Source organism: Schistocerca cancellata, chromosome 1, assembly GCF_023864275.1.
Source record: "Schistocerca cancellata isolate TAMUIC-IGC-003103 chromosome 1, iqSchCanc2.1, whole genome shotgun sequence".
NCBI classification, from domain to species: domain Eukaryota; kingdom Metazoa; phylum Arthropoda; class Insecta; order Orthoptera; family Acrididae; genus Schistocerca; species Schistocerca cancellata.
Genome location: NC_064626.1, coordinates 314,764,520 through 314,791,920, shown reverse-complemented (window position 1 = coordinate 314,791,920; position 27,401 = coordinate 314,764,520). Strand labels below are relative to the sequence as shown.

The 27,401-nt window shown below is 44.9% G+C and overlaps 1 long non-coding RNA gene across 1 annotated transcript in view; it reads right to left on the bottom strand.

The window, feature by feature from the left end:
• The window catches only part of LOC126161235 (uncharacterized), a 524,432-nt gene that overhangs the window by 232,303 nt on the left and 264,728 nt on the right, over positions 1-27,401 (bottom strand). The window lies entirely within an intron of this gene.

Here is a 27,401-nt window from a genome sequence, read left to right as displayed (position 1 = left end):
CTGCTCGTGCATGAATTGAACCTCACCGATACTTGGGACCGCGAGCATGGTGATCGGCCTGGATATACGTACGTCACAAGTCATTCAGCAAGTCATCTTGACCGTGTCTACGTATCTCAAGGATTCGTAACTGCCACTCTCGACACGCAGTTACGGCCTACCGCCTTTTCCGACCATATCGCCTACATTTGCACTGTTTCGCTCCAGAGGCAGAAGGTGTGGCGCAGTCGAGGCCTGTGGAAGCTGAATGTCGCCCATCTCAAGGATCCGGAAGGCAGGCTGGTCGTAGAGACGACGTGGAACAATTGTGTGAGACGCCTTCCAGCGTATCCTTCAACACTCCGGTGGTGGCTCGACTGCACCAAGCTTGCCTTACGTCGTTCGATGATGAATTACGGTCGCAACAAAATGCTGTGGCAACGACATTCCACGGAATACTACACTCCTGGAAATTGAAATAAGAACACCGTGAATTCATTGTCCCAGGAAGGGGAAACTTTATTGACACATTCCTGGGGTCAGATACATCACATGATCACACTGACAGAACCACAGGAACATAGACACAGGCAACAGAGCATGCACAATGTCGGCACTAGTACAGTGTATATCCACCTTTCGCAGCAATGCAGGCTGCTATTCTCCCATGGAGACGATCGTAGAGATGCTGGATGTAGTCCTGTGGAACGGCTTGCCATGCCATTTCCACCTGGCGCCTCAGTTGGACCAGCGTTCGTGCTGGACGTGCAGACCGCGTGAGACGACGCTTCATCCAGTCCCAAACATGCTCATTGGGGGACAGATCCGGAGATCTTGCTGGCCAGGGTAGTTGACTTACACCTTCTAGAGCACGTTGGGTGGCACGGGATACATGCGGACGTGCATTGTCCTGTTAGAACAGCAAGTTCCCTTGCCGGTCTAGGAATGGTAGAACGATGGGTTCGATGAGGGTTTGGATGTACCGTGCACTATTCAGTGTCCCCTCGACGATCACCAGTGGTGTACGGCCAGTGTAGGAGATCGCTCCCCACACCATGATGCCGGGTGTTGGCCCTGTGTGCCTCGGTCGTATGCAGTCCTGATTGTGGCGCTCACCTGCACGGCGCCAAACACGCATACGACCATCATTGGCACCAAGGCAGAAGCGACTCTTATCGTCGAGGACGACACGTCTCCATTCGTCCCTCCATTCACGCCTGTCGCGACACCACTGGAGGCGGGCTGCACGATGTTGGGGCGTGAGCGGAAGACGGCCTAACGGTGTGCGGGACCGTAGCCCAGCTTCATGGAGACGGTTGCGAATGGTCCTCGCCGATACCCCAGGAGCAACAGTGTCCCTAATTTGCTGGGAAGTGGCGGTGCGGTCCCCTACGGCACTGCGTAGGATCCTACGGTCTTGGCGTGCATCCGTGCGTCGCTGCGGTCCGGTCCCAGGTCGACGGGCACGTGCACCTTCCGCCGACCACTGGCGACAACATCGATGTACTGTGGAGACCTCACGCCCCACGTGTTGAGCAATTCGGCGGTACGTCCACCCGGCCTCCCGCATGCCCACTATACGCCCTCGCTCAAAGTCCGTCAACTGCACATACGGTTCACGTCCACGCTGCCGCGGCATGCTACCAGTGTTAAAGACTGCGATGGAGCTCCGTATGCCACGGCAAACTGGCTGACACTGACGGCGGCGGTGCACAAATGCTGCGCAGCTAGCGCCATTCGACGGCCAACACCGCGGTTCCTGGTGTGTCCGCTGTGCCGTGCGTGTGATCATTGCTTGTACAGCCCTCTCGCAGTGTCCGGAGCAAGTATGGTGGGTCTGACACACCGGTGTCAATGTGTTCTTTTTTCCATTTCCAGGAGTGTATTTCACAATTCTCCGGGAACCCTCAAATCATGTCCCCTCTGTTCAACGACAGGTTGAAATTCAACGTATTAAGGCGAAGATAATTTCTCTTATGCGTCACCGTTTTGAAGGCACAATAGTACGCGCAAGATGTCACGACTGTGTGCTAGTAGAGCCTCCGTCCATGCATAATATTATCCGAGAGAAGCAACGGTGTCGGAGAAAGCTGGTCAACGCCCTCGACATGGCAGATGGTCGTCTATTGACGTCAGAGAATGACATCGTAAAAGCCTTTGTGGATCACTACAACCAGTTCTATGCACCAGAGGACCAGAACATAGCGGTAACGACTGATGTGCTCCGAGCCTTGACGGGTACCCTGGATGAAGCTGCTGCTGCTGAGATTCTCACAGCGACAATTACGTCTGATGACGTCGCCGATGTTCTTCATAAGGGTGCGGTGAATAAAGCCCCAGGTGCAGATGGGTCCCCACTGGAGTGGCTCGACTGCACCAAGCTTGCTTTACGTCGTTCGATGATCTATTACGGTCGCAACAAAATGCTGTGGCAACGCACATTCCACGACATCACGATCTCACGCTGGACTGCGATGTAGTAGAACTGATGAACCCTGTCCTTCCACTCACACCCGAATTCGTAGAAGGCTTGCTTATCTCAGTTCCCTAGCCATCTGGAGGTCGGAGAGTTGGGCATTATCGGCCGTTGACCATGTTAAAGCGTGACTTCAAGATTTTTACCCGGATTCTTGCCGCTCGCCTTCTGCGCGTCATTCCTCGAGTCATCTCTCTGGATCAAACGTGCTTTGGTGGTCACAGTAACATTCAGACGGCACTCAGCGATTACCGTGATGTCATAGCACTGGCCACGACCTGCCGCCGTCGCGGTGCCTTAGTGACAGTGTGCTTCGACCACGCCTTTGATAGAGTGAGTCATGCCTTTCTAGAAAACGCACTCAGACGGATGGCCTTTCCCCACAGGTTTATACACATCTTCTTGCGGCTCCTCCGAGGTGCCACGTCACGAGTACTGGTCAATGGCCGTGTGGCGGGGCCTATTAATGTCATGCGGTCGGTCCGTCAAGGCTGTCCGCTGTCGATGCTGCTTTTCGCCATCGCCCTTGAGCCACTGTTACACGGTTTAAGGAGCCGGCTCACAGGGATAATAATGAGGGGGGAATGCTTTTATCTGCCGCGCCTATGCACATGGCGTGGTGTTCTTGGTTCTATCAGAGTATGAAGTGCGAGAGGCACTGGCATGGATCAACCACTACGGGACTGCTGCGGGCAGCCGTGTGAACCTGGCGAAATCCAGTGCTATGTCCGTCGATAGAGGTCTTCCAGCAGAGAGTGTGGTTCCATTGCCATTAGTGCACAAGCTCAAATGTTCGGAGATCACCTTCACGTGTGATATACAGCGCACGGTCTAATTTAATTATAAACGCCTGTTTCGAGCTATCCGCCCGAACGTTCGTGGCAACCTCCTGAGAGCATTGGACATGTTAGAAAGGGTGGATATTGTTAACACTCATCTACTATCGCGACTGCCCCATTTAGTACAGATTTTACCCATGCCAAAGGCAATGGCACACAGACTTCAGGCAGCGTTCGGCTACTTTGTAAGCGCGGGGCTTATCCTCAAAGTCCGAGACGACACGCTGGCACTTCCTCCACGAGATGGCGGTCTCGGCCTTGTTAACGTCCATGCGAGAGCAGCTGCCCTTTATGTAAGTACGATGGTTAAGTCGTGGCCCCTCCCTCTCGAGTGGTACCCGTTGCTGTAGCCCATATTTCTTCCTCTCTCTCACACGACAGGACCTTTTTCATCGAATACAGTTATGTCCATGCCGACTTGCCTAGTACCAGGAACCCTACGGCACGTGATGTTTACCGCATAATGATGAGAAATCATACTAGGAATGTTGTGGAAAGCCGACATCCTACGATCGCATGGCCCGTGGTTTGGCGTTCTGTGCACCATATCCTCCTCGACGCGAGCGCTCGTGCGACCTGGTATCTGGTCGTTAATGGAAAATACATGACACAACTTCTACATGTCATAAAAATGACAGATTCACCGCTGTGTCCTCATTATCACACGCTTGATACGGACGAACATCGACTGATGTGTGGTTCTTCTGCAGAGGTGTGGCAGCTGATTCAGAAGATGCTTACCTTTCTTCTACGTACGTCTCCCCATGCCATGACACCGCAATCTCTTCTGTTCCCAGATGAGACATTCTTCTCACGTACGAAGACCAACGCTGTGATCTGGATAAAACGCCTCTCGATCTCTTATTTGTTCCACGAAGGTGATAAGAGTGTTCTTGATTTTTGGACGTTCCTGCAAGATCGCTTTACTTTTCTCGTGCACCACCCGCGATACCGTCAGTGATGATGATGGGTCCGTCCTTTACAGAGCGTAGGGGCGACGCGGGAGACCCGCGCAACCTTACTAGGCAAGGTCCTAGTGGAGGTGGTTTGCCATTGCCTTCCTCCGACCGTAATGGGGATGAATAATGATGATGAAGATGACAACAACACCCAGTCATCTCGAGGCAGGAAAAATCCCTGACCCCGCCGGGAATCGAACCCGGGACCCCGTGCTCGGGAAGCGAGAACGCTACCGCGAGACCACGAGCTGCACTATGCCAATTTTTTGGGTAGTGCCTTCTTCGATTCCCCCTGGAGCAGGGGTGTCCCAGGTACGAGAAGGTGATTTCAGTGAGATTATGTAATACCTGGACTCGGACCAATGCACCGGCAAAATGCAATATTCTTCGTGAAGACATGCCTGACTGCCTTGATATTCAGAGCGGGTCTACCCACAAGTTGGCGGGAAGCGGATGCCATTTTGTCCGTTCTGCCAGGAGGGCGTTTTCTTTAAATTCTATAATTCCCTTTTTATTTTTTGTGTTATTGATGGTTATGACACATAATTGTTTTTCGTCTGGAGGGCGTCCTACGTGATCTCAACAAATATATAGAAATAAATAAATAAACAAATTAGTATGATACATGTGACTTATGAAATTTTCCCGGCGTATTTTTTTTCTAATAATTTCCAAGTATGCAGTCGGGTCCCGTCGACGAGATCCGGCTGCATACCCGGAAATTATTAGAAGTAGTATGATACATGATCTGAAAAAAAAAAGTTGGTAGAGCACTTGCCCGCGAAAAGCAAAGGTCCCGAGTTCGAGTCTTGGCCCGGCACACAGTTTTAATCTGCCAGGAAGTTTCATATCAGCGCACACTCCGCTGTAGAGTGAAAAACTCATTCTGGAATCATAAAAATTGTCCATCAGACTGTGTTTTAAGACAAACATTTATTTTCATTTACTTTTCACATATTTTAAACCATGTGTTAAGCCTTAGGCAGAATGGTACTTTTATCCTCTGCCAGCTCGCGCCTTCGTGGGTCACTGAAACAACAACAAGTAAAAATATTATAGCTTCAGTTTGTCGGATCACTCGGAAAATGGTGGAAAGATAGATGGTCAAAATGAGATTTCAGCGGTTGCTCACCCGAAATCTAATGGATAATCCATTTCTCGGCGAAAACTTGAAAATAGCACGATGTCCCCGTGGATCAGAGAGAGGTCACAGATCTTGTAAATATAAGACACCAGCGAGCAATTACAATTGTTACCTAATCGCAGTGTATTGCCATTCTGCCAAAATAACAGAAACAGCACAACTGAATCCCGCAAAAATTGGTAGAATCCTGCCAGCATATAAATGTGCAATATTGCAAATGAGCTTTCTATTTTAATTGCTGACAGGAGATGCATTTAATGGTAACATGGTACAAGATTTTATGACCTTAATATATCCATCTTCGTATTATAGCTGAAGGAACATTACTAAATCACAGAGTGAGGTAGCGCATTCCTAAGACGCTTGATTCGTATTCAGAACTGCGGTTTAAATCGCCATCGGGCTATCCAGATTGAGGATTTACGTCTTTTCTGAAAATTTCTTAATACAAATGTCGTGATTGTTTCTTTGAAAAAAAAAAAAAAAGACACATATCTTCTATCTTCCCACATCCTTCCCTAACCCTAGCTCGTGAAATGCCTCTAATAATCTCATCCTCAACAATACATAAAGCTTGTGGTACAGGTTACATCGTACCTTCCGCCACGCGCAATATGTTCTTCTATGAAGTTTACCCAAAAAGGATGAAGTACTAGTTAGCAAGATGATTTGGTGAGCCTGAGTGCAATAGTTAAAATCATTCAATATTATCTCAGTGGGGAAATCAGGATTCTGCTTTTAGTGGACAATGGAAGAAAGTTGCTTGCGCTGTGTGCATTGTGAAATTCAGCATCGCGCTTTGAATCCACGGGAAACAATAAAAGAATAAAATCCGTTAAATATGCAAACCATAACTAGAAGTAAATTCTGTGTTTCTATTTATTTCTTCTTTTCCAATATTTCAAGAACGGTAGCAGTTGTTAATGATCGTCGAAGACGTGACTCGTTTATGCAGGGAAGACACGTAAATTGTGCTTTAAGGGGGGGGGGGGGGGGGTAGGACGTCAAACGGGTCGACTTGGAGCAGGAGAGGCACCACAGCACATTTTGATTTCCACTGTCTATACTTTTACAAGTAAATTCATAAAACTTTGTCAGCCTGACCAGGAAGGATTCAGGATTCACACTCGGAGCAGCGGAAGTTCAAAAACATAACAAAATAATTGTTTTTACATGTGAAATTTCATCATTATTTCACTTACTATTGGCTGCATTTGTTGCTATAGGTACACTTTTCTTCATACGTAAGAGAGACTGTTCAGTGCATTTTGCAGGGCACACAAACCACACTTACCGGTGTCTGAAACTCTAAAATCTATTTAATTTATGAAAAAATGAATGAGCTGTTATGTTTTAAACTATGTTTAGAAAAAAATCAAAGTTTGTAGTTAATTATCTCAATTTTTACCACAGTTTTTAATAGACTTGGAAAATTCTAGAGTTTCATACACCTGTAAGTATGGTTTGTATGCTGTGCAAAATTCATCACAGAAGTCTCTTACTTGTGAAGAAAAATGTAACTATAGCAACAAATGCAGCCAACAGTAAGTGAAAAATGATGAAATTTCATATCTAATAAAAAATTATTTTGCTATGTTTTTGCACTTCCAATGCTATGAGTGTGAATCCCGAATCGTTCCTGGTCATGCTGACAAAATTTTATGAATTTATTTATAAAAGTATAGACAGTAGAAAATAAAATACCTGTGGTGCCTCTCCTGCTCCAAGTCGACCTGTTTGACGGCCTACCCCCCTTAACGTAAAAAGGTAGGCCGGGTGTGAGCAGGGCTTACGCTTTGAGGGTTCCGTACAAACTTAATTATTTACGACGGTTGCCCAGAAAGTAATACCCCGCGTTTTTTTCTCGGTCGAAAACAATGCTACGAATGTGAAACGTTACGTATGTATTACTTGAAGCCTCCTGAGTGAGGGCGCCAAGATTCCGTCACATCCGACGGACAGCGTAGCTGCAGGACAGTTTCAAAATGACGTCTGTAGGTGATGTTCAGTCGTGGACAAAACGAGCGAGACCCCTCGCCTTTTCGTTATGCTGATCCGCTGCTACACAGCATAACAGGCAAGGCGACGAAGTGCTACCAACATATTATGCACAGGCGTGAATTTGACAAACTATCTGAACTTTTTTAGACTGTTTTCCATAATTTGTAAAACTATATTAGTGCTGATTAATGTGTTAAACACAACACGTAAATTTAAGACAGAAATGAAAGAAGAAACGCTAATTGGTATGAACTGTACCAATAAAAATGAATTTCAACTTATCGAGAAAACATAACTGTTTTAGTAAGACAAAGAACCCCAGATCGTTACGAATTAGCAAAATGTTATCCGCATTCGGCCGCGAAACGGTCTGTGTCAACGTTCAGACCAGTCATACTGGATTACTGTTGCTGACCTACCACGAAAGTGTGCAAATTTAGCAATGCGAAAAGATTCATAACGAAATTCAGTTAAAAATCATTCAGTGCCACACTTAAGTCAATTCCATTATTGACAGAAGCGGAAAAAGTAGGCAGTAACATGTACTAAATTCTACAAAAGTGTCATATTGACATCCACAGTATAGAATAACGGTAGCGATGAAACGTATTGGGGGCGCGAGAATTTCTTAAAATTGCTTTACTGATATTCTACTTGCCTCCATCGAGATTAGAACCGAAAACAAACCCGACCTTCCTTTCACTACACTAGCAGACAACCCAGGCAAACAGCCCTCTATTATTACCCCTGACATGAATAAACCAGCAATTTCGCAATGAAAATGGCAAAATGAACTGCACTTTCTGTTGCATAGAGCTTTCTGGACTCAAAAACATGAATTTTCTACCTTTATGTCACCGCTTATCTGACAGTCATTCGGGATGTTTATCGAAATAACAAAATACTGTTACTATCGAGTAAATTTAGTAGGATAATTCCGCACCACCCCAGGAAATAAACGGCTACATAGCTGCCAAACGTATTATACACTGTTTAGAATTCTCCACTAGGCTCGCCACAGCCAGAAAATGTTCATTAGCCGAAGTGTTTCTTAAGCTAGCTAGTAATGGGAATGTTCGCACTTCTAAAATGCGGTGGCATTAATACTGGGATGTGAATTACCACGTGTATAGGCAAATGGATTCTATTTGCATTCTTGTAAACGTGATTTGGATCGAAAGCGTAGCTACGATTAATATGCCGATGTATCGACTGCAACTAGAACATTTCGAATAAAGAGCAGGGGGTATTATTTATGCGGCCCTCATCTTCAGTAGCTGTCGTACCTGTTTTCGTTGTTAGGATTTCGTCACCTAAACCGGTAAAAACGGAACCCTACTAGTCTCACTTTCTTGACCGTCTATCGGTCTATCCAACCCTTAGAACCCGTTTACCTCGAGAACGGGTAGACATAATAAGCGGAGATGTATCGCACTTCTTGCGGTAACCGGTCACTTGGTGGTGTAAAAAAAGTGAGCTTCTATGTCAACGCAATCTAAAGATACGGCCGTTTATGTAAAGAAAGTTTACGTGAAAGGTCAAAAAATGGCTCCAAGAAATGTGCGACCAAACTGCTTAGGTCATCAGTCCCTAGACCTAGAACTACTTAAACCAACCTAACCTAACACACATCCATGCCCGGGGAAGGATTCGAACTGACGGCGCAAGCAGCCGCGCGTTCCGCGATATGACGTCGTTGAAAGCACGGCTAACCCGCGCCGGCAAGCAGTTAATATCTTCTGATGTTGCTAAGAAGTAATTTACTTCTGGTGAATGATTTTTATGCGCAGTTCATTTAAGATAGAATAACTAAAGTATATTTGATGTTACGGAAGACGAAGGACGCCTAATTCATTTCCATCACTTTATTTATGATGTTAGATTCGCAATCTGAGCATACGTATTATCCATAACCACACTTTAGCGCCACATAGATATGTGATTGCAACACATTGGCGTACACTTGAGATATTTCGTTTCCCACGAAGTGGTGGCAGACGATGCTGTGGCGTCTTCGAAGCGCGAGCTTCGTCAGTGCCAGATATCTCAGCACAGCTGAGCGAACGTTTTCTTCCTGCTGCTAGTCTAATGGACATTGGAAATACGGTAGAATACGTTTGACAACTATGTGACCATCGATTTACGTTCGTGAGTCGTTCATAATTATGTTAGTAAATTCACTCGATATTTTTATGTTCTTTAAATTACATTTGCTACATGATTCGCATTGAAGACGTAGGAAATGTATGTTATTTCGTCCAGGAAGCACGTTCCAATAGAAATTGATGCTTACATTGACATTTATGTTGCGAATTAGTCGTCTTATCCATCACATGGATAACGAAGATGCTTCGTTTTGCTACAGTTGTTTCGTAGCTTACAAGGGAACCTCCCCATTGCACCCCCCCTTCCTCCCCCTCAGATTGCCTTTAATTTTATTCTCACGGATGACATTGAGACAGTAAATAACAAGAGAAATAACAAAACTCTCACAATCAATATAGAGAATTCAAGTGTCCAGTGGATTCAAAAGTTTGCTATAATAGCGAATAATTGCTTTTACTGACTCCCTCATTCCTACGTTTTCTGTCACACAATGTTTGAAACTAGGACTAGCAAGATAAACAAAGCCTGAAGAGTCACAATTTTTCCACAAATTGTCAAATTGGAAGTCGAAGAGCCAGTTACATAAATTACGATGTCAAAAAACGTTTTTCAAGTGAACTGATCACAGGAGGCATCCAATGCATTTATAGTGTTTTACATGCACAGTATGTAAACTGGCAACGCCACCAACACACAATACCACTAACAAGGGAACCTCCCTATCGTACCCCCCCGCAGATTTCGTTATAAGTTGGCACGGCACAGTGGATAGGCCTTGAAAAACTGAACACAGATCAATCGAGAAAACAGGAAGAATTTGTGTGGAACTATGAAAAAAATAAGCGAAATATACAAACTGAGTAGTCCATGTGGAAGATAGGCAACATCAAGGATAGTCTGAGCTCAGGAGTGCCGTGGTCGCGTGTTTAGCGTGAGCAGCTGCGTAACGAGAGGTCATTGTTTTAAGTCCTCCCTCGAGTGAATAGTTTAATTTTTTATTTTCAAACAATCATCACCACACGTACTGTTTATCAAAAAATGTAGGAAATAATCCTACAAATGTTCGACAATCGTTCGATCCCTTAAGGAACTTTCCGTTACCTTACAGTTCGGAAAATATTCATTCACCTTGTTATTGAAGTCGCGAGGTATATTTTCTGGATTCATATTGCCCACGGAATACATCTCACGTATTTAAAGCACTCTCGTCCAAAGTAGCGAACAGTCAACTGCCAGCCAGGGAGCCACGTTAGCAGGAATACTCTCTCTTCCGTGCGCTGTAGTCGACTGACGTCCTGTGTTTCGACGTTTGTTTAGGTGTAGCGTCCCCATACTACGGCGCAGTTACCTCGTTTCGGACGGACGGACGGACAGATAATAATTGGATGAAAATAAAAAATTAAACTTTTTACTCGAGGGAATACTTACACCAAGGACCTCTCGTTCCGCAGTAGCTCACCCTAACCACGCGACCACGGCGCTCGTGAGTACACACCGTCCTTGATATTGCTTATCTTGTGCATGGACTACTCAGTTTGAATAATTTGCTTATTTTTTTCATAGTTCCACACAACTTCTTCCTGTTTTCTCGATTGATCTTTGTTCAGTTTTTCAAGGCCTATCCACTGTGCCGTGTCAACTTATAACTAAATCTGAGGGCGTGGGGGGTGCAATGGGGAGGTTCCCTTGTAAGCTACGAAACAACTGTAGCAAAACGAAGCATCTTCGTTATCCATGTGATGGATAAGACGACTAATTCGCAACATAAATGTCAATGTAAGCATCAATTTCTATTGGAACGTGCTTCCTGGACAAAATAACATACATTTCCTACGTCTTCAATGCGAATCATGTAGCAAATGTAATTTAAAGAACATAAAAATATCGAGTGAATTTACTAACATAATTATGAACGACTCACGAACGTAAATCGATGGTCACATAGTTGTCAAACGTATTCTACAGTATTTCCATTGTCCATTAGACTAGCAGCAGGAAGAAAACGTTCGCTCAGCTGTGCTGAGATATCTGGCACTGACGAAGCTCGCGCTTCGAAGACGCCACAGCATCGTCTGCCACCACTTCGTGGGAAACGAAATATCTCAAGTGTACGCCAATGTGTTGCAATCACATATCTATGTGGCGCTAAAGTGTGGTTATGGATAATACGTATGCTCAGATTGCGAATCTAACATCATAAATAAAGTGATGGAATGAATTAGGCGTCCTTCGTCTTCCGTAACATCAAATATACTTTAGTTATTCTATCTTAAATGAACTGCGCATAAAAATCATTCACCAGAAGTAAATTACTTCTTAGCAACATCAGAAGATATTAACAGCTTGCCGGCGCGGGTTAGCCGTGCCTTCAACGACGTCATATCGCGGAACGCGCGGCTGCTTGCGCCGTCAGTTCGAATCCTTCCCCGGGCATGGATGTGTGTTAGGTTAGGTTGGTTTAAGTAGTTCTAGGTCTAGGGACTGATGACCTAAGCAGTTTGGTCGCACATTTCTTGGAGCCATTTTTTGACCTTTCACGTAAACTTTCTTTACATAAACGGCCGTATCTTTAGATTGCGTTGACATAGAAGCTCACTTTTTTTACACCACCAAGTGACCGGTTACCGCAAGAAGTGCGATACATCTCCGCTTATTATGTCTACCCGTTCTCGAGGTAAACGGGTTCTAAGGGTTGGATAGACCGATAGACGGTCAAGAAAGTGAGACTAGTAGGGTTCCGTTTTTACCGGTTTAGGTGACGAAATCCTAACAACGAAAACAGGTACGACAGCTACTGAAGATGAGGGCCGCATAAATAATACCCCCTGCTCTTTATTCGAAATGTTCTAGTTGCAGTCGATACATCGGCATATTAATCGTAGCTACGCTTTCGATCCAAATCACGTTTACAAGAATGCAAATAGAATCCATTTGCCTATACACGTGGTAATTCACATCCCAGTATTAATGCCACCGCATTTTAGAAGTGCGAACATTCCCATTGCTAGCTAGCTTAAGAAACACTTCGGCTAATGAACATTTTCTGGCTGTGGCGAGCCTAGTGGAGAATTCTAAACAGTGTATAATACGTTTGGCAGCTATGTAACCGTTTATTTCCTGGGGTGGTGCAGAATTATCCTACTAAATTTACTCGATAGTAACAGTATTTTGTTATTTCGATAAACATCCCGAATGACTGTCAGATAAGCGGTGACATAAAGGTAGAAAATTCATGTTTTTGAGTCCAGAAAGCTCTATGCAACAGAAAGTGCAGTTCATTTTGCCATTTTCATTGCGAAATTGCCGGCTTATTCATGTCAGGGGGTAATAATAGAGGGCTGTTTGCCTGAGTTGTCTGCTAGTGTAGTGAAAGGAAGGTCGGGTTTGTTTTCGGTTCTAATCTCGATGGAGGCATGTAGAATATCAGTAAAGCAATTTTAAGAAATTCTCGCGCCCCCAATACGTTTCATCGCTACCGTTATTCTATACTGTGGATGTCAATATGACACTTTTGTAGAATTTAATACATGTTACTGCCTACCTTTTCCGCTTCTGTCAATAATGGAATTGACTTAAGTGTGGCACTGAACGATTTTTAACTGAATTTCGTTATGAATCTTCTCGCATTGCTAAATTTGCACACTTTCGTGGTAGGTCAGCAACAGTAATCCAGTATGACTGGTCTGAACGTTGACACAGACCGTTTCGCAGCTGAATGCGGATAATATTTTGCTAATTCGTAACGATCTGGGGTTCTTTGTCTTACTAAAACAGTTATGTTTTCTCGATAAGTTGAAATTCATTTTTATTGGTACAGTCCATACCAATTAGCGTTTCTTCTTTCATTTCTGTCTTTTATTTACGTGTTGTGTTTAACATATTAATCAGCATTAATATAGTCTTACAAATTATGAAAAACAGTCTAAAAAAGTTCAGTTAGTTTGTCAAATTCACGCCTGTGCATAGTATGTTGGTAGCACTTCGTCGCCTTGCCTGTTATGCTGTGTAGCAGACTAAGCCGTGCGGATCAGCATAACGACCGTACATTACAAGCAACGTGCCGTCATTATATTTCACACTGCAGAGAAAGAAACTGTGGGGAATATTAACAAACGATTGTGCAAAGTCTATGGAGCATCTGCTGTCTAGTGAGGTACAGTTAGTCGCTTGTCACGGAGGATGAGGTCATCAGAAGGCGGCTGGGCGGAGCTCCACGATTTGCAGCGGTCGGCTATCACGCCTCACGTGTTCCAGCGAGCTTCCACTTGTCTGGGCCATTCGAGGAAGACATTTTGTGTGCGATGAGGAGGTGATTCACACAGTGAAACACTGTCTCCGCCACCAGGACAAGAATTGGTACCGACAGGGCATACACGGCCTTGTTTCGCGCTGGAGGAAGGCAATAGAACGGGATGAAGATTACGCGAAAAAACAGGGTGAAATTGCAATGAAATGAAAACCCTTGGCTGTTTACAGGCGTTGACATACGTCAACGGGGACAGATGGAAATGTGTGCCCCGACCGGGACTCGAACGCGGGATCTCCTGCTTACATTGCAGACGCTCTATCCATCTTAGCCACCAAGGACACAGAGAACAGTGCGACAGCAGGTGTTTATCTCTGGCACGCCTCCTGCGAAACTCACATTCTCAACGTATTGTCCCGCACTACATTCGTAGTGCTCCCGCCTATTATACTCATTACTCGCGGCGCGTTGCCGATTGCCGTAAGAGTTCGGGCACCGTTTGTGCATCCGCACAGAAGAAGAAGATGGTCAAGTGGCCGGTGAGTCTTAACTAATATATATATATATATATATATATATATATATATATATATATATATATATATATATATATACATACTCCTGGAAATGGAAAAAAGAACACATTGACACCGGTGTGTCAGACCCACCATACTTGCTCCGGACACTGCGAGAGGGCTGTACAAGCAATGATCACACGCACGGCACAGCGGACACACCAGGAACCGCGGTGTTGGCCGTCGAATGGCGCTAGCTGCGCAGCATTTGTGCACCGCCGCCGTCAGTGTGAGCCAGTTTGCCGTGGCATACGGAGCTCCATCGCAGTCTTTAACACTGGTAGCATGCCGCGACAGCGTGGACGTGAACCGTATGTGCAGTTGACGGACTTTGAGCGAGGGCGTATACTGGGCATGCGGGAGGCCGGGTGGACGTACCGCCGAATTGCTCAACACGTGGGGCGTGAGGTCTCCACAGTACATCGATGTTGTCGCCAGTGGTCGGCGGAAGGTGCACGTGCCCGTCGACCTGGGACCGGACCGCAGCGACGCACGGATGCACGCCAAGACCGTAGGATCCTACGCAGTGCCGTAGGGGACCGCACCGCCACTTCCCAGCAAATTAGGGACACTGTTGCTCCTGGGGTATCGGCGAGGACCATTCGCAACCGTCTCCATGAAGCTGGGCTACGGTCCCGCACACCGTTAGGCCGTCTTCCGCTCACGCCCCAACATCGTGCAGCCCGCCTCCAGTGGTGTCGCGACAGGCGTGAATGGAGGGACGAATGGAGACGTGTCGTCTTCAGCGATGCGAGTCGCTTCTGCCTTGGTGCCAATGATGGTCGTATGCGTGTTTGGCACCGTGCAGGTGAGCGCCACAATCAGGACTGCATACGACCGAGGCACACAGGGCCAACACCCGGCATCATGGTGTGGGGAGCGATCTCCTACACTGGCCGTACACCACTGGTGATCGTCGAGGGGACACTGAATAGTGCACGGTACATCCAAACCGTCATCGAACCCATCGTTCTACCATTCCTAGACCGGCAAGGGAACTTGCTGTTCCAACAGGACAATGCACGTCCGCATGTATCCCGTGCCACCCAACGTGCTCTAGAAGGTGTAAGTCAACTACCCTGGCCAGCAAGATCTCCGGATCTGTCCCCCATTGAGCATGTTTGGGACTGGATGAAGCGTCGTCTCACGCGGTCTGCACGTCCAGCACGAACGCTGGTCCAACTGAGGCGCCAGGTGGAAATGGCATGGCAAGCCGTTCCACACGACTACATCCAGCATTTCTACGATCGTCTCCATGGGAGAATAGCAGCCTGCATTGCTGCGAAAGGTGGATATACACTGTACTTGTGCCGACATTGTGCATGCTCTGTTGCCTGTGTCTATGTGCCTGTGGTTCTGTCAGTGTGATCATGTGATGTATCTGACCCCAGGAATGTGTCAATAAAGTTTCCCCTTCCTGGGACAATGGATTCACGGTGTTCTTATTTCAATTTCCAGGAGTATATATATATATATATATATATATATATACTAAGATGGTATCTGTTCTTCTGGACAGATACCATCTTAGTATATAAAAAATAGGGTGGTTGTAAATCTGATTATGTTCAATAAAGAATTGCTGAAGAAAAAATACAGGGTGAATTATTTTCTGGGCAACCCTCGTATATAGACAGTTCATCCACCTGGGACTGCAGAACCTCGCTGATTTTTGCTGTTATTGACATTGATACTGGCTAGATATCGGTCGCGGGAATTCCGAGGAAGTTTTAGTTTTGAATTCGGATAATAAACAACAGTTTTTCTTCATGTCATATAATAACAAATTAACACTTTTCCGGGTTTTTTCCCTTTACTTGTCCCCTATTAAACCTTGCCTCCTTTCAGATTTAATGATCCTACGTAAAAGGTAAGTACCCTATAGGTTTTGATGAGTGAGTTAGCGAGTATTAAGTTCGCGATCATCAAAATATGTGAGATAAATGGCCGAATCTTTTGACTGCAAAGACGTATAAGCTTCAATTTTTTCGGTGTTTTTTGAAGGTTGAAATGGGAAAGTAGGCTACAGCTAAATTGCTTGTTTTATAACAAGTTTTATGGTAAGAATAGTGAGGCTGTTATGGTGTTCCTCATTGTCACGCTTTACTGAATTAGTGTTATGCTTCAGTCATGAAGAAGGCGTGCAGTAGTTGAGCAAAGAAGCTAAACTTCCCGTACAACCTGCAACAAGAACGCCTGTTTACAACCAGGTGATGCTTGCAGCAACTCGCAGCTGTCGTCCTACACAAACAAGATCCGTTGCAGTCTAGACTTAACCCTCCAGGGCTGTTTGAGCAACGTCGAGGCTTCGTCCAGCGCATAACGCGAGTTGATGTTCTAGTGTTGCAGATACCTCTATTAAATGACCGAGAGGTTTCTTACAAATAGCATACTAGATGAGAATACAGAAGTCATGGCCGTTTGTGTACTGAAAAAGTATATCTTTTGTGGTATCTCTATAGTGAAGGGATATTAATTAACTGCAACACTTACCCTTCGTAAAAATGAATACGCCCCAAATTAAAAAAATGCACTCTAACTATTCTCGGTTATTATTCTAGAGAGATCTATACTTCTATAGAGCAACTTAACATTTCGTTTAATATCTGTACTACTTTAGTATTGCTTCCTGGTCAACCTTCCCGCTGCTAAATCCAACTTGAACCCTCCTATCAATATTTAATATTTTCGTAATAAGCACTACAGGAAACCAGATTTATTCTTTTATTTATTAAGTTCTTATACTTCGTTGAAATGATCTTGCAACAACCACAGAATGGAAAATCTAGTAAATAAAATGTCGAGTAGCCGCCGTCTTGAAACACTCTAGGTCACCTACCGTCGGTCAGAGGAAAATAATTCACCAGTCCAAAGAGGGTTCTTTCTGAGCGTCTACTACAAGCAGAAATGTTTTTAACTGAGAAAGCTGATTTGGGTTAGGCATGAGAATATTTAGTTTAATTACTTCCACGTAAGTATTGTTTTAGGCATCATTGCCGGCCGCGGTGGTCGTGCGGTTCTAGGCGCTCCAGTCCGGAGCCGCGCTGCTGCTACGGTCGCAGGTTCGAATCCTGCCTCGGGCATGGGTGTGTGTGATGTCCTTAGGTTAGTTAGGTTTAAGTAGTTCTAAGTTCTAGGGGACTGATGACCACAGCAGTTGAGTCCCATAGTGCTCAGAGCCATTTGAACCATTTAGGCATCATTGGTGCTCGCTTCTACTATCTGATAAAATTAGTACTCCTGTCACTTAAATTTATGACAGGTATGACTCCGAATTCAGATATGAGATTGGTACTGACTCTACAATTATTTCTGTCTTTCAAAATTACAAAAGAATTGCACAGTAAAAACCGATAAGGGTTACTCAAAACCAGTTACTCTCACCGCAATCATGCAAGGACGAATTCGTTAATACGTGTTTGAAACAGCATAAATGCCAAACCTATTTGGTGAATGAGTTATCGGCTCGCGAATCAGAAACAACGGATAAACAAAACTTTGATTGCAACCGCGAGCAGCGCTCTGCTACTCATTCTAAGAGATTGCTTAAGCCTCCTACTACCCCACAGGGGTCATATGGATGTACTGGCTGTATGTCAATGAACTAACATACAAACATACATTACAATTGTTCACTGTAACAGTAATGATTCTATTTCATTAATATTACTTTCGAGAAACAACAATTTATTTATATTGGGGACATATTGGCTCTAGTGGTACCCAGTGCAAAAAACTAAAAAAGAGAGAGAGAGAAAATGTCGTCTACTTTGAAAAAAAACATAGCTTTGAGAAAGGGTAGATATGATTTTGCAATGCGCTTAAACAAGAAACCATAATAATGAGTTCAAAAATAAACAGAAAACAATATTTTCATTGTTGCAGGTGTTTCGTGCAACAATTGTTCAACATAACATTCATCATTCTGTTTTCATTAATGTTACATTCAAGAAACAAACAAGCAATCTAAGTTAGAGTCATATTGTCCCCAATGGTACTCAGTGTAAAAATCATGAATAAATTTTAATTTGTTGTAGACATAAAAATGAACGAAACATCAACAAGGCTCTGAACATTATGGGACTTAACTTCTGAGTCAGTCCCACGAAACATTATTTGATACAATTTACTCGAAGGGTAAGAGTAACAAATTTTGAAAATAATAGTTTTGAAAACAAGAGTGATATGTATTTTCATTATGCATATGTGGTGTAAGTAGTCTGTTTAGATTTTTATATTGGCAACGTTACGTAGCGCTCTATATGAAAATCACTGGCTGTGCTGTGTGCAGTCTGTGGCTAGTTTGCATTGTTGTCTGCCATTGTAGTGTTGGGCAGCGGCAGCTGGATGTGAACAGCGCGTAGCGTTGCACAGTTGGAGGTGAGCCGCCAGCAGTGGTGGATGTGGGGAGAGAGATGGCGGAGTTTTGTAATTTGTCATGAACTGCTATATATATTATGACTATTAAGGTAAATACATTGTTTGTTCTCTATTAATATCTTTCATTTGCTAACTATCCCTATCAGTAGTTAGTGCCTTCCGTAGTTTGAATCTTTTATTTAGCTGGCAGTAGTGGCGCTCGCTGTATTGCAGTAGTTCGAGTAATGAAGATTTTTGTGAGGTAAGTGATTTCTGAAAGGTATAGTTTAATGTTACTCAGGGCCATTCTTTTGCAGGGATCTTTGATAGTCAGATTGCGTTGCGCTAAAAATATTGTGTGTCACTTTAGTGAATGTTTGAGTACGTTCAGTTTTGCTCAGCTGTTTGAAAAGCAAATAGTGTAAGAGGTTTATCAGCACAGTCGTGTATAATTGTTTTAAGGGGACGTTTCAGTGGTCATATTGACCCCAGTGGTACTAGCCACTACTCTCTTCCAGTGTAACTCGCCAGGTCGTAAAATAAAATAAAGGAACACATTCGTCTTGTGTTGAAAATTAAGTGCACAGACAGGAGCTGCATGCGCTTATTATTATTATTATTATTATTATTACTAATACTTCGTCAATTCAAGGACATTGTTGGTTTCGTGTTTGGTTCTCTTTCCTTCTTTCAGTACATGTTAATGCAACCACGCTCGTTAGCATACCATGTCACATACGAGCAAAACACAACTTCGTTCCAGAGCAGCACAAATGGAATGAACGTGAAACAGAACGCTTTGTTTTAAGCACTGTATGGCGACCATAGAGTTTGGCCGAAGCCACTCTCTCGTCAGAGAGCTCAGGCGGATACACCGTTTCAGCCGAAGTGGCTGTGAATAAGTGGAAGTCGATTAATGTGCTACAGATATTATACCAAAGACTACTCGCGTGACGAAGCTGTGTAAGCGCAAAACTCATGAAATATAGCCGATTATAATGGGCATCTTTCAATCTCTTCAATAGAATTTCGAAGATAGAAGCAGATAAGAATTGAAATTTAATTAAGTAAGGTGCGAAGCAGCTTTTTCTGTATTTTTCTCTAATGGCCTGCAGCACACCTTGGTCCAAAGGCTGAAGAATGAAGTAACACTCGTGGCAGAAAAACTGCTTCGATGTCTCCACAAACAAGTTTAGTTTCGTCTGCGTGGGGTGGAGCATTGTCTATAAACAACATAGTTTGATTACGCAATCAATTTTCTCTACTGAACACAGTCACTTTAGTGACAAATTGGTAGAACTATTCCTTGAACAAGTCGCGCTCCATCCACTCCGTTTTTCGATTCTTATAACACACAGTAAGTGAGTTGATGTTAATGTTTTTGAACGCTCGTGGTTTCGCCGATTTGCCTGTTCACCACCAGCGGAAGTTTGTTTGTCGCCGAGGCGTCACTCGGTTACACATTGTTTGTTATTCCGTCCAGCCTCGTCGTTAAATATACACTCCTGGAAATTGAAATAAGAACACCGTGAATTCATTGTCCCAGGAAGGGGAAACTTTATTGACACATTCCTGGGGTCAGATACATCACATGATCACACTGACAGAACCACAGGCACATAGACACAGGCAACAGAGCATGCACAATGTCGGCACAAGTACAGTGTATATCCACCTTTCGCAGCAATGCAGGCTGCTATTCTCCCATGGAGACGATCGTAGAAATGCTGGATGTAGTCGTGTGGAACGGCTTGCCATGCCATTTCCACCTGGCGCCAAAGTTGGACCAGCGTTCGTGCTGGACGTGCAGACCGCGTGAGACGACGCTTCATCCAGTCCCAAACATGCTCAATGGGGGACAGATCCGGAGATCTTGCTGGCCAGGGTAGTTGACTTACACCTTCTAGAGCACGTTGGGTGGCACGGGATACATGCGGACGTGCATTGTCCTGTTGGAACAGCAAGTTCCCTTGCCGGTCTAGGAATGGTAGAACGATGGGTTCGATGACGGTTTGGATGTACCGTGCACTATTCAGTGTCCCCTCGACGATCACCAGTGGTGTACGGCCAGTGTAGGAGATCGCTCCCCACACCATGATGCCGGGTGTTGGCCCTGTGTGCCTCGGTCGTATGCAGTCCTGATTGTGGCGCTCACCTGCACGGCGCCAAACACGCATACGACCATCATTGGCACCAAGGCAGAAGCGACTCTCATCGCTGAAGACGACACGTCTCCATTCGTCCCTCCATTCACGCCTGTCGCGACACCACTGGAGGCGGGCTGCACGATGTTGGGGCGTGAGCGGAAGACGGCCTAACGGTGTGCGGGACCGTAGCCCAGCTTCATGGAGACGGTTGCGAATGGTCCTCGCCGATACCCCAGGAGCAACAGTGTCCCTAATTTGCTGGGAAGTGGCGGTGCGGTCCCCTACGGCACTGCGTAGGATCCTACGGTCTTGGCGTGCATCCGTGCGTCGCTGCGGTCCGGTCCCAGGTCGACGGGCACGTGCACCTTCCGCCGACCACTGGCGACAACATCGATGTACTGTGGAGACCTCACGCCCCACGTGTTGAGCAATTCGGCGGTACGTCCACCCGGCCTCCCGCATGCCCAGTATACGCCCTCGCTCAAAGTCCGTCAACTGCACATACGGTTCACGTCCACGCTGTCGCGGCATGCTACCAGTGTTAAAGACTGCGATGGAGCTCCGTATGCCACGGCAAACTAGCTGACACTGACGGCGGCGGTGCACAAATGCTGCGCAGCTAGCGCCATTCGACGGCCAACACCGCGGTTCCTGGTGTGTCCGCTGTGCCGTGCGTGTGATCATTGCTTGTACAGCCCTCTCGCAGTGTCCGGAGCAAGTATGGTGGGTCTGACACACCGGTGTCAATGTGTTCTTTTTTCCATTTCCAGGAGTGTATGATGTCTAGGAAACCTGCATTCTCGGTTCGCTAGACAAACATTCAAACAAATCATATTAATGAGTTTTATTACAAAAGGGAAAGATACAGTACTTAATACAATCACACAGATGTGTCGCAAGCAAAGGGCGACGCACAATTCTTCAGTATAAACTATCCCAAGTGTGTGCTACGTGTAGAGTACAAACGACGTAGCTAGTGTTGACGTTTCTATCCATGTCGCTAGTCTTGAAGCTGCTACTGACCTGGGGCGTCGCCAGTCGGTCGTGGCGCATACGTCCTCTTCACATAGGGGCCGCCGCTGTCATCCTGGAGAGGGGTCGCTCAGCGTGCGATTGGCTCACGTCTTCTGACGGCCATCTCTCCTTTGTCATTCGCAACTGGCATGCCGGCGCTTGACTTATACTTCATAACATTTGTCCATTTTAAACACTGGGGCAGATTTCTCTTCTTGCTGCGGTGAGCAGTTTTGAGACGAAACATGATCTTTAAATTCTCTTAGGTAATTGGCAGCTGCTTCGATGACAGCAGACAGCTTCTCTCCAATTCCAACTTTTTTCTTCCAATGATGAAAAGAAACACAGCTAGCTGAAAATGATGAGTTACCATTCGTAAGCTTGTTCAATTGAAGCGACTTTTCTTTTATCGAAGGACCAGAAATGGGGATTCCATTCTGTCTTTCTTGACTGAACTACAAGAATACGGCCTCGTCAAGTTTTTCCTATGAAAATACAGTTGTTCTTTGCCGCTTTTCAAGAGTCATTTCACTTCAAAAAAACAACAAAACTATTTAAGTCTATTGCGATTTTTTTCAATCACTAATCGTTGCTTTTCCGACACCATATCCGAACGATAATGTAGTAGCACTTTCGCCCTTGTCCAGTCTTGTTAAGACTTCAAGTTTTTGTTTTTAAGCACACGAAGAACTTTATTCCTTGCAATGTTTAATATTGGACAATTGACGTCATGAACAACGAACATAAATAAAAAAGGCACAGTAACTCGGTAAAGTAATTAAACATTCACAAAAGCTTAACGGTAAATTTGGAATAATGTCTTTGGAACGCGGGAGAGAGAGGGATAGGTAGGGCTTCTGCGCCTTGAGCCGTCGAAGGTCGCTAGCAGATGTCCCCGCATTTAATTTACGCCTTCATGAAATCCGCCTTTTCCGAATTTCCGCCAAACCGAACAGTGTTCCGTCCCTGTTAGTTCGGAATAGCAGGAATCTATTGTACTTGAGCATTAGCATACACGTTTTCATCTATATGAACATGGCCACTCGGCAGACACTGGAAAGATGTTGGTTAATGACACGGAACTGTTCGAAATACGTGTAACGGAAGAAAAGCAATTGGCGTTGAAATTTGACTCTAAGCTTTATTATAATACACTACTGGCCATCAAAATTGCTACACCAAGAAGAAATGCAGATGATAAACGGGTATTCATTGGACAAATATATTATACTAGAACTGACATGTGATTACATTTTCACGCAATTTGGGTGCATAGATCCTGAGAAATCAGTACCCAGAACAACCACCTCTGGCCGTAATAACGGCCTTGATACGCCTGGGCATTGATTCAAACAGAGCTCGGATCATGTGTACAGGTACAGCTGCCCATGAAGCTTCAACACGATACCACAGTTCATCAAGAGTAGTGACTGGCGTATTGTGACGAGCCAGTTGCTCGGCCACGACTGACCAGACATTGTCATTTCGTGAGAGATCCGGAGAATGTGCTGGCCAGGGCAGCAGTCGAACATTTTCCATTTTCTGTATCCAGAAAGGCCCGTACGGGACCTGCAACATGCGGTCGTGCATTATCTTGCTGATGTGTAGTGTTTCGCAGGGATCGAATGAAGGCATGGGTCGTGACACATCTAAAATGTAACGTCCACTGTTGAAAGTGCCGTCAGTGCGAACAAGAGGTGACCGAGACGTGTAACCAATGGCACCCCATACCCTCACGCCGGGTGATACGCCAGTATGACGATGACGAATACACGCTTCCAATATGCGTTCACCGCGATGTCGCCAAGCACGGATGCGACCATGATGATGCTGTAAACAGAACCTGGATTCATCCGAAAAAAATGACGTTTTGCCATTCCTGCACCCAGGTTCGTCGTTGAGTACACCATCGCAGGCGCTCCTGTCTGTGATGCAGCGTGAAGGGTAACCGCAGCTATGGTCTCCGAGCTGATAGTCCATGCTGCTGCAAACGTCGTCGAACTGTTCGTGCAGATGGTTGTTGTCTTGCAAACGTTCGCATCTGTTGGCTCAGGGATCGAGACGTGGCTGCACGATCCGTTACAGCCATGCGGATAAGATGCCTGTCATATCGACTGCTAGTGAAACGAGGCCGTTGGGATCCAGCACGACGTTCCGTATTACTCTCCTGAACCGACCGATTCCATATTCTGCTAACAGTCATTGGATCTCGACCAACGCGAGCAGCAATGCGCGATGCGATAAACCGCAATCGCGATAGGCTACAATCAGACCTTTATAAAGTCGGAAACGTAATGGTACGCATTTCTTCTCCTTACACGAGGCATCACAACAACGTTTCACCAGGCAACGCCGGTCAATTGCTTTTTGTGTATGAGAAATCGGTTGGAAACTTTCCTGATATCAGCACATTGTAGGTGTCGCCACCGGGGCAACGGTGTGTGAATGTTCTGAAAAGCTAATCATTTGCATATAATAGCATCGTCTTCGTGTCGGTTAAATTTCGCGTCTGCAGCACGTCATCTTCGTGGTGTAGTAATTTTAATGGCCAGTCGTGTACAAGAGTATTCACGATTATTTAGTAATTTGTCGTTGAAAAGGAAATTATGTGAGATGTCTGCATTTACATCTACAATCCGCATGCCACTTTGCGGTCTATAATGAATAGTACTTAACTTTCCACTATCATTTACCCACTTTTCTGTTTCATTCAGAAATGGTGTGCCAGAGGAACGACTGTCGATATAATCTGCCGTAGAGCATGAATTTGACTGGTTTTTCCATCGTGATCACTTCCAGTGATGTAAATGGAAGGAAGCTATATCTTGCTTGACTCTTGATGGGACTTCGCTATTTCAACTGCAAACTTCTTAGTGATACACATCGCCTCACTTGTAGCGTCTACCACTAGAGATGAATGAACATCTTGGTGATATTCTCCACGTGAAAAGAACATTCTGTAAGCTACCTCTTTCGTGGGTGAATTACGTTTCCCTTGGACTGTTCCAGTTAATCTGAGCGTGATACCTGCCTTGCCTACAACTGGTTTTATGAGTCAATAGAGCCCTACTCTATAAATTCGCTTTGTGCAGATACCCTTAGGTTTATAACTATGGTAATTGTTTCCACTAACTCATAAGCACTTGTGTAATCAAAATATAATGACTTGTTCCAGCTATTTGTGCGCATAGCCATCCCAAATGACTGCTTGTCAATTAAGAGAGAAACAACTAAACGACAGCGCACACGTGCGCGGGATCGTTATGTGGCTTTAGCGGCGTTATGACCTAAACTGTCGAACAATTTCTAAAACGCTCCATAGTAAGAGGAAGAGTTGCCTACTCATAGACCCATGCAGAAACTATTATTATTACTGAACAAATTACTTAACAAATATCTTTTGCCTAAGTGATTCTTAGCGTTTACAGGGAGATAGGATTCAGCATCCTTTTTGGATCTGCACCTGGGACATAAGTACTTCTTCTTCTTCTCTAAAAAAACCTTGTAGTCATTGCCAAGGCGAGCAGTTTACTGCGATGCGCCTTGACAGCAGGCGCAAGGCTTTCAGATGGCATATCAAAAGAGCCATAATGATGTGGTCACGTGCAAAAAAATGTGATGCGTTTTGTCTAGCCGCATTAGTCTTTGTTTCACACTAGGATGCGTGAGTAAGTCAAAATAAAGCAGAATCATTTTTATGATCAGCCTGTAAAAGTCTGGATCACACTCGAGTTTTGAAGTGATGCGGTAGTGTTTTGACTAGCTTCGGCACAATTTATTTTGTTCTTCCACAGGAATCTAAAACTTCCATTGTTATAGGTGAATCTGGACGCAAAGTCAGAAAGTAATTTATTTTTCATCGCAACATGGCGGCCCGCAAGTACGAAGTTCTCCGGTCGGTGTGGTCTACGTTCGGACAGCTGCAATTCGACATCAAGAATACATAGAGACTGCATATTTACCTTTTTTTACAGCTGAACTATCCATGTGAATATTCGGTCTGAATAATAAAATTTTTGTAATTTCTTTAGTTAAAAAAATGAACAAACGAAAAGCTACAAGGAAACTAAAGTGCCATCCCCACCAATCAAAAGCAGCTGATGAATTTAAGTACGTCAGAATTAATAAATGTAATTTGAGAGTTGCGATGAATGCCAGTACAAAATTATTTAATAACAAAATTGCTTTCAATGATACATTACCTTGCTTATCTATTCTGTTACCTTTATTGTGACGTAGACGGAATGTCAGAGTTAGGATAATTTTAATATAAATATTTATCAAGTTATTCTTCATGTATGCTTTACATACCTGCGCTAACGTTCGTAAATCTGTTACCCATTGGTGCCATTATATGTATTGTGCTTGAAGCTGCCGTATCGCAGATTCACTCATTTCTTCGAAATGCGTGAAGTTTGTTAATGAACAAAAACAGGCTGGAAGAGCACAAAGGAATATCTCTCGGCTGTATACGTAACGGCACTGCGTTGACTCCAGCTTCCGCGACTGCCACGTGTTATGTGAAGGACATAACCAATGTTCAAACTGGATGGCACAATCTCCTAGTATATGATCGTGAAGTTAATTCAGCAATGGAAGGAAGGACGACAGCCAAGGTGGAACAACAATTATACCAACATCTCAAATTCTTTTGCGGCATGCTTCTGACCAGTAACGACCAGTTTGCAGGACAGGTTTCTTGCAGCTGAAGCCGATTATTCGAGTATTGCTGGCCGTTTTCCTAACGACGTGCAGGCGGTGGAGCTTGTATAAATGACGTTTTTAAGTATAGTTTTGAGTTCAGGGTCGTAGCTAATGCCCACACAGTTGGACAACGTGTCTAACATTACTTGTCCGTTACATTCGTGCACCTAAAAACTTGGTTTGCTCAGAGACGTATCCACACGTTGTTCAAGTGATCTCTCGCTATTGCGACTGCCTGCAAGACAGCTATTTCGGAACTTGTGCTAGACAGACAATTAAGAACTCTGTGAGCCGGCCGCTGTGGGCGAGCGGTTCTTGCCGCTTCAGTCCAGAACCGCGCTGCTGCTACGGTCGCACACCCGTGACGGCGCCCCAGGCTCACCCATGCGTTGGCATAGCCAAATTAGGAAGCCGTCTCGAAAGGGTTTTGACATTATGACAAAATGAATCATTCACACGTTCATCACTGTTTCCGGAATCACGTGAAAACACTACCACCTTATGCTCCTTTAGGGTCAAGTATGTTGTTGTTGTTGTTGTGGTCTTCAGTCCTGAGACTGGTTTGATGCAGCTCTCCATGCTAGTCTATCCTGTGCAAGCTCCTTCATCTCCCAGTACCTACTGCAACCTACATCCTTCTGAATCTGCATACTATATTCATCTCTTGGTCTCCCCCTACGATTTTTACCCTCCACGCTGCCCTCCAATACTAAATTAGTGATCCCTTGATGCCTCAGAACATGTCCTACCAACCGATCCCTTCTTCTTGTCAATTTGTGCCACAAACTTCTCTTCTCCCCAATCCTATTCAATACTTCCTCATTAGTTATGTGTTCCACCCATCTAATCTTC